Source organism: Meleagris gallopavo, chromosome 2, assembly GCF_000146605.3.
Source record: "Meleagris gallopavo isolate NT-WF06-2002-E0010 breed Aviagen turkey brand Nicholas breeding stock chromosome 2, Turkey_5.1, whole genome shotgun sequence".
NCBI classification, from domain to species: domain Eukaryota; kingdom Metazoa; phylum Chordata; class Aves; order Galliformes; family Phasianidae; genus Meleagris; species Meleagris gallopavo.
In genome coordinates this window covers 99,230,512-99,241,459 of record NC_015012.2, presented here as the reverse complement: position 1 = coordinate 99,241,459, position 10,948 = coordinate 99,230,512, and the positions used below count along the sequence as shown (strand labels likewise).

The 10,948-nt window shown below is 40.2% G+C and overlaps 1 long non-coding RNA gene across 2 annotated transcripts; it reads right to left on the bottom strand.

Moving 5' to 3' along the window:
- On the bottom strand, window positions 1-8,322 carry LOC104910007. 2 transcript variants are annotated; one of them, XR_004159010.1, is made up of 5 exons: window positions 8,189-8,320; window positions 7,405-7,543; window positions 7,046-7,175; window positions 5,799-5,934; window positions 1-67 (listed from the first exon to the last, which is right to left on the bottom strand). It is a non-coding gene; the product is annotated as an uncharacterized LOC104910007 (long non-coding RNA). The 2 variants fall into 2 exon arrangements; XR_002112575.1 differs by having other exon boundaries at window positions 5,799-7,175; window positions 8,189-8,322.
- Between the last annotated feature and the right edge of the window lie 2,626 nt (window positions 8,323-10,948).

Genomic DNA, 10,948 nt, shown 5'->3' with positions numbered 1-10,948 from the left:
TTTTATCTATTCCACCTGAATGTCAGAAGGTCCTCTTTCTGTACGGAAGACAAACTTGATGATGTACCTAAATAAAAAAGAAAGCTAAACATTTTGCTCAAAACAAAAGTGTGCCATGTCTGAGAAAAGGGGCTTAGCATTCTTTCTTTTCAACCTTTACCGTCATAACATTCCCAGTAATGAGCCAATTTACATAGGGCTTTGATTACATTGGATGAGAAGGGGATGTAATGGATGATGTGAATATCACTCCATTGAGCTCTTCAGCTATTATCTCTTCCCATCAAATGCAAATCACTAACCATATTACAGTTTAAAGTCTCTCTTTTTTTATATATTACAATAAATCATCTGAGACGGCTTAAGGAATCAGAATTTTAGATTTTATTTTCTTCCTTGAAGCATAAATTCAACTCAGCTTAAATCAAGTAGTTGAGCTGAGATTCCTGTTTTGCATGTTGGTCTGCCAATTCTCAGCAACAAAGTGAATGTAAAACAAAACCAGTACCTCAGTATGTGATTGCATTTTATTGTAAATAATTTCAGTAGTGCCATAAAGCTACTTGGAGAGTGAATGTCAATTGAAGGTAAGTCTCTAAAATGCTTGCACTGCAAACTTAAGAAAAAAGAGCAAATCAATTTAACATGCAAAAAGCAAAGAAATAAGACATAAAAATTTTGCAGTCGTGCATTTAAATATTTAAATGTCACCTATAGCATAGTCATTAATCATAGAAATACAAACAGGAAGAGCAACTCCAGAATGAAGACTTGATAGTTCTGGTAAGTTTGGAAAGTAGATGTCACCCTGTACCTTGTTACTGAGTACTGAAGAAAATCTGAAGTCTCAAAGTGAAATACAATAAGAACTGCATCTTCTCATTTCATATGTTAACAGGGTATTTTATATGGCTCTAATTTGGTCTCAGATGACTTGAAAATTGCTCTAGCATGAAGCATTGAAGGTGATAATACAAAATACAAATTTTTTCAATATCTGTTTCTCAATTTGATTGTTTTGCATAGTTCATTTCTATTCATTCCCAGATACTAACGTGATCATTTCAGTTCTGAAAACAAAATGTACCCTCACAGGTTTATAGCACCTGCACCACAATAGCTGAGTCAAAGAGTTCACTCAGTTTTTTCAATATATTTCAAATAAGGAACAATCTTCAGGGAAATAAGGAAGGACAGATAAAATATGCAGTCTCACCCATTTGTCTGAATAAGTGCAATTTAAGAGTAAAGAAGTGTCATAAAAGAGGAGAATGAAACATAAAATAAAGAGTACTGGAAAGCTGTGGAATACAGAATAATATCTTTGCTTTTTTAAAGTCAGTGACAGGCTTGAGTGTTTAAAGTTTATTATGTGAAATGAGCCAGATGAAATAATTATTTATCATTGACTAGCAGAGAGTGAATTCTAAATGGAAAGCAGTTTTCAATTAACTGGTCATGCTACACTTAACTGAGATTATGTTGCAGAATCAATCAAGAAGAAATGTTATTTGCCAATGGTTCATGAGCTGGATGGTTCTTATTTTAAAAGTAAAATGCTGTTTTAAAGGTGGGGGCTAGGATGGTTCTTATTTTAAAAGTAAAATGCTGTTTTAAAGGTGGGGGGTAGGTGGGGGCTGGTGATAAAACGTGCATCCTCCTGTAGAAAAAAAAAAAAGCAAAGGTCTTTTGACACCTGATGTAAAATTTCAGAATACTTCAATGAGATGAGTTATAGCTGCTGGCATCTAGCATCAGATAAATGTAGTGTTATCTTTCTAATGTAATTCCACAGCTACTTCTACAATCAAAATACTGAGGTCTCTATATTATCTCAGGCTATGAAAATGGAAGTAGTATGTAAATGTAAGTGAATATGTAAGCACACTCTTCAGATTCAAAGATAAAGTCCCTACAGAACTGATGTCAATGGTAAATTTCCCTTATCAGCGAAGGCATACATCAAAACTAATTGCTTGGCCTTTCAAGCTTCTTTACTGTTCATCTGCAAAATTTCTGCCTTTTACCTTCTTTTCACATGTTGACTGTGAGTTTGGGATCACAGAATCATAGAATGCTTTGATTTGGAAGGGATCTTAAAGACCACCCTGTTCCAGCCCCACTGTCATGGGCAGGATCATGTCCTACTAAACCAGATTTCCCAAAGCTCCATTGAGCCTGGCTTTGAACACTTCCAGTGATGAGGCAGTTTCTCTGAGCTACTTTCCGGTGTCTTAGCACCCAGAGGGTGAAGAACTTCCTGCTTATATCTAACCTAAATCTCCCACTTTTAAAGACATTACCCCTTGTCCTATCACTACACTCCTCCAGCTTTCTGGTAGCTTTCCTTTATTGGAAGGACTACTATAAGGTCTTCCCAGAGCCTTCTCTTCTCAGACTGAACAGGCCCAGTTCCCTCAGTCTGTCTTCATAAGAGAGGTGCTCCAGTCCTCTGATCATCAGGTAGAGCCTCATGAGAGTGGACTAGAGAGAGACAGTCACCTCCTTCACCTCACCATGCTTATTTGGATGGAGGCCAGCATATGGTTGGGCTGGAAGTGCACAGTGCCAGGTCATATTTAGCTTCTCATCAACCTCAGGGCTCCCCTCAACCCATTCTCTGGCAGCCTGTATTTGAGTTCAGGACTGCCCTAGCCCAGGTTCAGGATCTTGCACTTGGCCCTAGTTTTCATGGTCTCGCCTCATAAGTCTGTCAGGGTCCCTCTGGCTGTCATCCCTTCCTTCTAGCATATTGCTCCCACCGATCATTTTGGTGTTATTGGCAAACTTGCTGAGAGAGTATTCAATCCCACTGTTCACATCACTGACAAAGATGTTAAACAGAGTCAGTCCCAATACCAGTGCCTAAACATTGACCATGACTGCTACCAAGCATACCATGACAGATCATCATTGATCATTCTATGATCTAGTGACCCATCTGATTGACGAGGGAAAGGCTGTTGAGGGAAAGGCTGACCTAGACGTCAGCAAGGCCTTTGACACTGTCTCACACAGTATTCTCCTGCAGAAGCTGGCAGCCTGTGGCTTGGACAGAGACGTTCTTGGCTGGATAAGGAACTGGCTGGAGGGCCGGGCCTAGAGAGTGGTAGTGAATGGAGCTAAATCCAGCTGGTGACCGGTCACAAGTGGTGTACACCAGGGGTCGGTGCTGGGGCCTGTCCTCTTCAGTATCTTTATTGATGACCTGGATGAGGGCATTGAGTGCACCCTCAGCAAGTTTGCAGATGACACCAAGTTGGCTGGAAGTGTCGATCTGCCTGGGGGTAGCGAGGCCCTACAGAGGGATCTGGACAGGCTGGATAGCTGGGCTGAAGCCAATGGGATAAGGTTCAACAAGGCCAAATGCTGGGTCCTGCACTTTGGCCACAACAACTCCAGGTAACGCTACAGGCTTGGGGCAGAGTGACCGGAAGACTGTGTAGAGGAAATAGACATGGGGGTATTGATTGATGCTCAGCTGAAATGAGCCAACAGTGTGCCAGGGTGGCCAAGAAGGCCAAGGGGATCTTGGCTTGCATCAGAAGCAGTGCTGCCAGCAGAACAGTGAAGTGATTGTCCCCCTGCACTCAGCTCTGGTGAGGCCAAGCCTCCAGTACTTTGTCCAGTTCTGGGCTCCTCGCTGCAAGAAAGAGATGGAGGCCCTGGAGCGAGTTCAAAGAAGGGCGACAAAGCTGGTGAGGGGTCTGGAGCACAGGTCTTATGAGGAGCAGCTGAAGGAGCTGGGATTGTTCAGTCTGGAGAAGAGGAGGCTCAGGGATATCTTACCGCTCCCTATAACTACCTGAAGGTAGTGAGCTGGGGTTCAGCCTCTTACCTCGTGTAACTAGTGATAGAATTAGAGGGAATGGCTTCAAGCTGCACCAGGGGAGATTTAGGCTGGACATTAGGAAATACTACTTTTCTGAAAGAGTGGTCAAGCACTGGAATGGGCTGCCCAGGAAGGTGGTGGAGTCACCGACCCTGGAGATGTTCAAGGAATGTTAGGATTTTGTTGAGGGATATGGTTTAGCAAGTACTATTGGTGATAGATGGATGGTTGGACTGGATGATCTTGAAGGTCTTTTCCAACTTCGGTTATTCTGTGACTGCTGTCTACTTAGACATGAAGACATTGGCCACAACTCTGAATTCTGCTATCCAGCCAAATCCTTATCCACCAAGAGGTCCATACCTCAAATTCATTTCTCCTCAGTTTAGAGACAAGGATGTCATGAGAGACATATCAAATGTCTCTTCACACAAGTCCAGGTAGATGATAGCAATTGCCTCTATCTTATCCACCAGTGCTGTAAGCCCAACATAGAAGGCCATCAAATTTGTCTCACACACACTTTGCCCTTAGTGATGCCATATTGCCCATCACCCATCACATATGCCTTAGCAACTCCTTAGTTTTTAGGAGGATCTGCTCACGATATTTCTGGGCACAGAGATGAGACTGACCACCCTGTAGTTCCCCAAGCCTTCCTTTTTCCCTTTTTAGAAATTGAGATACTATTTTCCCTTTTCCAGTCAGTGGGAACTGACTGCCATGACTTTCAAATATGATGGGCAGGGCTTAACAAATTCTTTCACCAGTTCCATCAGGAGCTTTGGACACCCCTTATTATTTCCCATTGATTTGTGCACCTTGAGGTCCCTTAGATGGTTTCAAAACTGATCTTACCCCACAGTGAATTGTTCTTCATCATCTTAGCCCCTGCTTTAGCATTCTGTGATTTGGGCAGTGTGACTAAAGCACTTGTTGGTGAAGACTGAGGCAAAAGGTCATTGAGTATCTCAGCCTTCTCTATATCTCAGGTAATCTGGTCTCTCATCTCCCTCATATGAGAGAGGGCTCATATTTTCTATACTTTTCCTTTCTTTTCCTTTTATTACTGACATTCTTATAGAAGCTTTTTTTTGCCCTTGGTGTCCCTGTCTGGTATTAATTATATCAAGGCAATGTCTCTTCATTCCTCCCAGGTCCTTACTTCGACCCTTCTATCCAAGAATGAATACTTTTGGTTCATTTTTTAACTTGCCTCTGAAGCAGACAAGAGCAGGGAATGCAATTTGTTCTGGCATTATAGTTGCTTAGTTTAAAGAGATTTTGTCTGTGAGTCAGACTTTCAGGATCTTTTGTAATATAAACAAATATAAATAATGCTCATGTCTTCGAATAGCCTAGATTTCCACTGACAGCCTAAAGCTTTCAGTGGAAAATTGATACGTGCATGAGGAAAGTGGGATATGATATTCAAGATAATTGCAAACATTCTTAAAATTTAGCTTCTTTCAAGTAATAAAGTAAATGGTTAATTGTATTAATTTGATTTAATAAATACATGTTATTACATAACTATACAAAAAACGGTGATATTTATGGAGTATCTAACGGGAATTCTATTTCCCACAAATGCACATACTCCAATTAACTTGAAAGAAACAGCTTATGTGCTTAACAGTAAGTGTGTGCGTAAAGATTTGCAGAAACGACAAAATACACAGAAGGAAACACTACTTGGAGAAAGAAGCAAACACATTCTTCTAAATATCACCACTGAATCACACTAGGATTTCAAAACACTTTATAAAAGCTAGTTAATTATCCTTCATCTATACTGAACTCTTAATCAGCAAAACTCAGCATCTTTTATTGCAATTAATTTCATCTCCTGGAACCCTAGTAAGATGCAGATAGGAAAAGGCTATTGTCCTCTGAGGTTTTGAAGGAAGTCAGAAGTGCCTCACTTTAGTTATGCTACAAATTACCTACTGGTTCCAGCACTTACCTCTTATACAAAATTGAATGCAGCAGCCTGGCAGAATGGGTAGCAGGGATGAATCCTTTCTAGGTGCTTGAGTTGTTCAAACAATGACCATTAAGAAACCAGATGTAGGATACAGTACTCTGAATTGTTGAGCTAACTAATAAAAACAGTTTCATTAAATGTTGTTGCTAACAATTTAAGACACTTCTCCACCCTATTTTGTAGCATCTTAATTGAAATCAATTTCAGACACTTTCAGTTGCTGTGTAATCTGAGTATGCAGTCAACATCAAAGGCCAACAGAAGGGTGGTGCTATCAGAGGCAAGATGTGTTACAAAAGGAACTATATCCTGTGCAACTGAAAAGGCATTATCCCAAGAAGGCTATGGCTGTATCCCAATACAGATTTGGTTATAGTCTTCCTGTTGCTAACCAAATATGGTGCACTCACTATGTTTGCTGACGTGGCTATATGTATCAGATACCATTTTCCTCAAAACTAATGCAAGGTTTTCAAAATTCTGGTGAAAGGAGTGCCTAGTATACAACCAGTACAGGATGATGCTGTGGTGGTTTCACACTGGTGGCCAGCTAAGTACCACACAGCTGCTCCCTCATTTCCCCTCCTGAAGTAAGCAAGAGGAAAAATGTAATGAAACAAATGATCATGGGTTAAGATAAATACAAGGATATAATTAGCCAATCTCTGTCACAGGCCAAACATACTGAGAACAAGTGAGAAAATTGTAATTTATTGCCTACTAATAACAAATAAGAGCAGTGAGAACTAAAAGCAGCGCAGGGGAACAGGGAATGGGGGCTGCAGCCAGTTCCTAATGCTTTGTCTCTTCTGCTCCTTCATCATCACTCTGTCACTCTGTCCCTGTTCCAACATGGGGTCCTTCCTCCATGAGATGCTGTCTTTCCTGAACTGATCCCATGTGGGCTTCCCATAGGCCGTAGCTCTTCAAGCACTGCTCCCACATGAACCTCTAAATGTACAGGATTTTAATATGGCTGGGCAGCTCAGCTCCACCATGCTGCTCTCTCACCCTCCTCTTCAGATGGAAAGGAGGAGAAAATTTAATGAAGAAAAAGCTGATAGGTTGAGATAAAGACAGAGAGATCACTCACCAATTAACGTCATGGGCAAAACAGAGCCAGTGTGGGGAGGTTAATACAATTTGTTGCTTATTGTGAATAGATGAAAGCGGTGAAAACAAAAAACAAAGTAAAAACACCTTCCCCCCCACCTAACCTCTTTTACCTCCTGCCTTGAGTGGTGCAGGAAAACAGGGAAAGGAGATTGGAAAAACAGCCTCTAAATTCTTGATGCACCTGAAAATACTGCTTAGTCATGTGTTTATCTTCTGGTGTTAATTCTTCCCAGGCAACTTCTGAGGGAAAAGCCAAAAGATCTCATATGATTCACCTTATTAAATAGCAGGTTCTTATGTTCCAGCTGCTATCTGAGGTCACAGTTGGGAATTATTTTATGAGTTAACAAATGATCCTCCCAGGGCTAAGGATTCCCTCCTGAAACAGCAAGAGTTTCTGTGGCATCTTTTCTGTCTCATTTTCCTGCCTTCCAAGAAAGGGATAGAAAAAATGCTTTTGGATACTTACAAAACCCTTTGAACATTGCTAGTAGCCAATGGTTGATATGACCCAAGACTCTTCCAGGAAGATCTGTTCCATGACATTCCCAGGCAAATAGGTGAGGCTCACCGGCCTGTAGTCCCTTGGCTCCTCCTTCCTCCTTTTCCTGTAAATGAAAGTGACATTTCCCTTTTTCTACTCCCTAGAGACTTCGCCTGAAAGCCACAACTTTTCAAATATGATGGAGAGTGACTTGGCAACCATATCAGCCAGCTCTGGGAAGAACTCTGAACTCTAGAACCCAGAATTCTGGGAAGAAGAGATGAAATGTTTCTTAGGATAGTGATGTTAAACAAATCTCTTTTGAAAATAAAATATTTGCCTCATGGCCAAAATGTCTGTTTCACAAACACTATATCAATGGCCTAGTGATATGTAGAGAGTTGTCTCAGGTTGTCACGTATCTTTCTCCAGTCCTTGATAATCAAACCAGCTCTGGACAACTGGTACACATTTTTGCAACTATTAAGATCTATTGTAAATGTAAGAGAGTCTTTCTCCCCATTTCTTAAAGTATACAAAGCCATGAAAAAATTATATTAAAAAAAAAAACTGGATTTAGGAAAAAAAAAAAAAAATACTGTAAACTCTTTTTTGGAACCCAACCCCCACCACATTTGCTGCTGGCTCTGCAGCAGAACTTCTCTTAGATTATGAAAAAATTCTGTCTGTCTCTTAACTCCTCTTTTCCCAAATAACTCCTTTCAATATTATCAATATCATATTATAAGCTGATGAAAATTGTCAATACCATGCAAGGTGCTTTGGATCCAGTGTCTATCGTTATAGCCACAACATATGAAAAAATGGGTATTGTGAAAGAAGGCTGTCATGGATAAGATATTCTGAGTTTTACATTTCATAGTGAGTCAAGGATTTTCTGAAAACTCTTTGTTATCAAACCATTTGCAGAAAATTGGAAACCGAAAGAGTGTGTGAGAGTTGATTATATTATGTGCATGTACTGAAACAGATAGTTAAACACACTGATACTCATAAACAAATACACAAATTTTATGCTTATGCAATGTATATGTGCACATGTATAATCAAATATCAAATATCAAAACAAATATCATTGTTTTTATGGTGGCTATTCCAGTCAGAATAACCTGATGTACTGGCTTTCTGAAACTTTGTGTTAGCTTGAAGAGGAGAACTAGAATTGCATTCCTTTTCAATCACAAATGTTACTCAGCACTTTTGGTTCCAGAGATGGCATTGGCAATATTAGTAATTTAATGCATGCCCTGACACAGAAATTCAGACAATAAATGCTCTATCAACAATGCAATGTTCCCTTCTCCTGCTGTGTAACTGTACTTCATTCAAATCTGAAGGTGATTCACTAGGAAAAAAGAATAAATCATCTTGACCTGAGAATTATTTATAACCTAAAGATTTAGGGCCAAATTCAATGTGATCTTAAGAACCTAAAATAGCCAAAGGACTGAGCTACATAGATCTAAAAATATTGCAGTGTGATTACTTCCATTGGAAACATTTGCATTCCTTCTGTGTGTTCGAGAAATTGAAGTATATTGAAAGCCTCCAATAGACCTGAGTATTCTTTAAACTTCACTGACTATAATAATTACTGACATCTTACCTTTGTGATGCACACACTGCATTCAAGAAATGTCAGCACCTAGGGGAAATAGCTTATCCTGCCTGCCTGGGACAAAAGGCAAAATTCAGGTCTCTACTAGAAGTGTGCTGTCTATTGGGTAGGAACTACTCGTGAAACTGCACATATTCTAAGATTAGATGACACAATAGATGTATGTCTGCACCTTAAATTAAAAAGAGAGATGGAGGAGCGTATGAAATGGGTAATGAGAGAAGAGTTGTGACGATTCCCAAACATAACCAGGTCCTTTGTAAACACTAGACAATATAAGCTCTGATTGTTAATGATAGTATTGTACTTGCAGTCTGAGACTATATTCAAGATACTTGGTATGACTGGTCTACCTTCTTAATTCTGCTTCAGGCATCAGCAAAATCAAAACCCACGTTCATGGACTAGCTGTTTTCAATAAACTGTTTTCAGATTCCAAATGAAATATGTGCAGCCCCACAACATCCTTCAGGAGCACCTAGGAGTCTTGTTTTGGATTTTTTTATTTTTATTTTTTTTAGTATGAATCTCCTGTGGCTAAAAAGGGCAGTCCAGTTTCCTTCCCATGATCTTCAGGCTACCCAGACTGATATTAGAATTTCATCAGTAATAAGAAGATTGGTTTGCAAGACATTCAAAGTAGTGAGATGCTTAAGGATGTTCAGCACTGGGATAGAAATCATAGAATCATTTGAGTCCAACTGCCCTGTGATGAACAGGGCACCTACAGCTCCATCAGGTTCTCAAAGCCCCATCCAGCCTTATCTTGAGTGTCTGCAGGGATGGAGCATCCACCACCTCTCTGGACAACCTGTGCCAATGCTTCACTAGTCTTATCATAAGAAGTTTTTTCCTCATATCCAGTCTAAATCTCCCCTCATTTAGTTTGAAACCATTTCCCCTTGTTCTACCATAACAGATCCTGCTAAAAAGTCTGTCCCCTTCCTTCCTAGAGCCCCCCTTTAGATACTGAAAAGCAGCAGACTGTGAGACTACAACACTATCAGGGACTGTAAGAAGACTGTGGACAAGTCAAGGCAAACTAGTCAAATGCTAGTTGTGTCTGTAGGACACCTGTGTGATCTGTCTCAGCAAACTATTCCTTGCTAATTTGTGTCTATGGACATGGTTACATCAAAGGGATGAGTTTTGGGTGAGAGCCGACCTGGGAGAGGCATGTTTGAACCCACTTTGGCTGAAGGGTAATTCAGACTTGGCTCTCCTGTTTCCTAGGGGAGCTCTGTATGCTTTAAGCTATTAGTTGCAGTTAATTATCACATGAAGTCTGCAACTGACTTTCACCATTTTTCTATCTTAACAACAAAGATGTGACTGAGCTTTCAGAATGAAGCCAATGTATTTCATGTATTTTAAGTGTATCCCATGAAATGAATTCTTAAAGCTTTTAGCAAAGACAGAATGATCCATATTAAGTACAAAGCAGACAAAATTGTGGCTATGTATGAAGTTCCTTTCTACTCCCAAAAGATATATGAAAATCCAGCAGAAGAAAGAAGTAGGTCAATTTCAGTACCTTAAGAACCCGAATCACACAATTTTAATCATAATACCCTTTGACAGAGGTTGAATTTAATGCCTTAATTATAGAAAATACAGCAGCTTTATTTATAATTCACATGCACATTGGAAAGGAAAATAAAAATACTCTGTCAGCCACTGACCCTACAATAAACCACATATCCTGATCTGTCCAGAATCACAGAATCACAGAATTGTAGGGGTTGGAAGGGACCTCTAGAGATCATCGAGACCAACCCCCCTGCCAAAGCAGGTTCCCTACACCAGGTCGCACAGGTAGGCGTCCAGGCAAGACTTGAATATCTCCAGAGAAGGAGACTCCACAACCTCCCTGGGCAGCCTGTTCCAGTG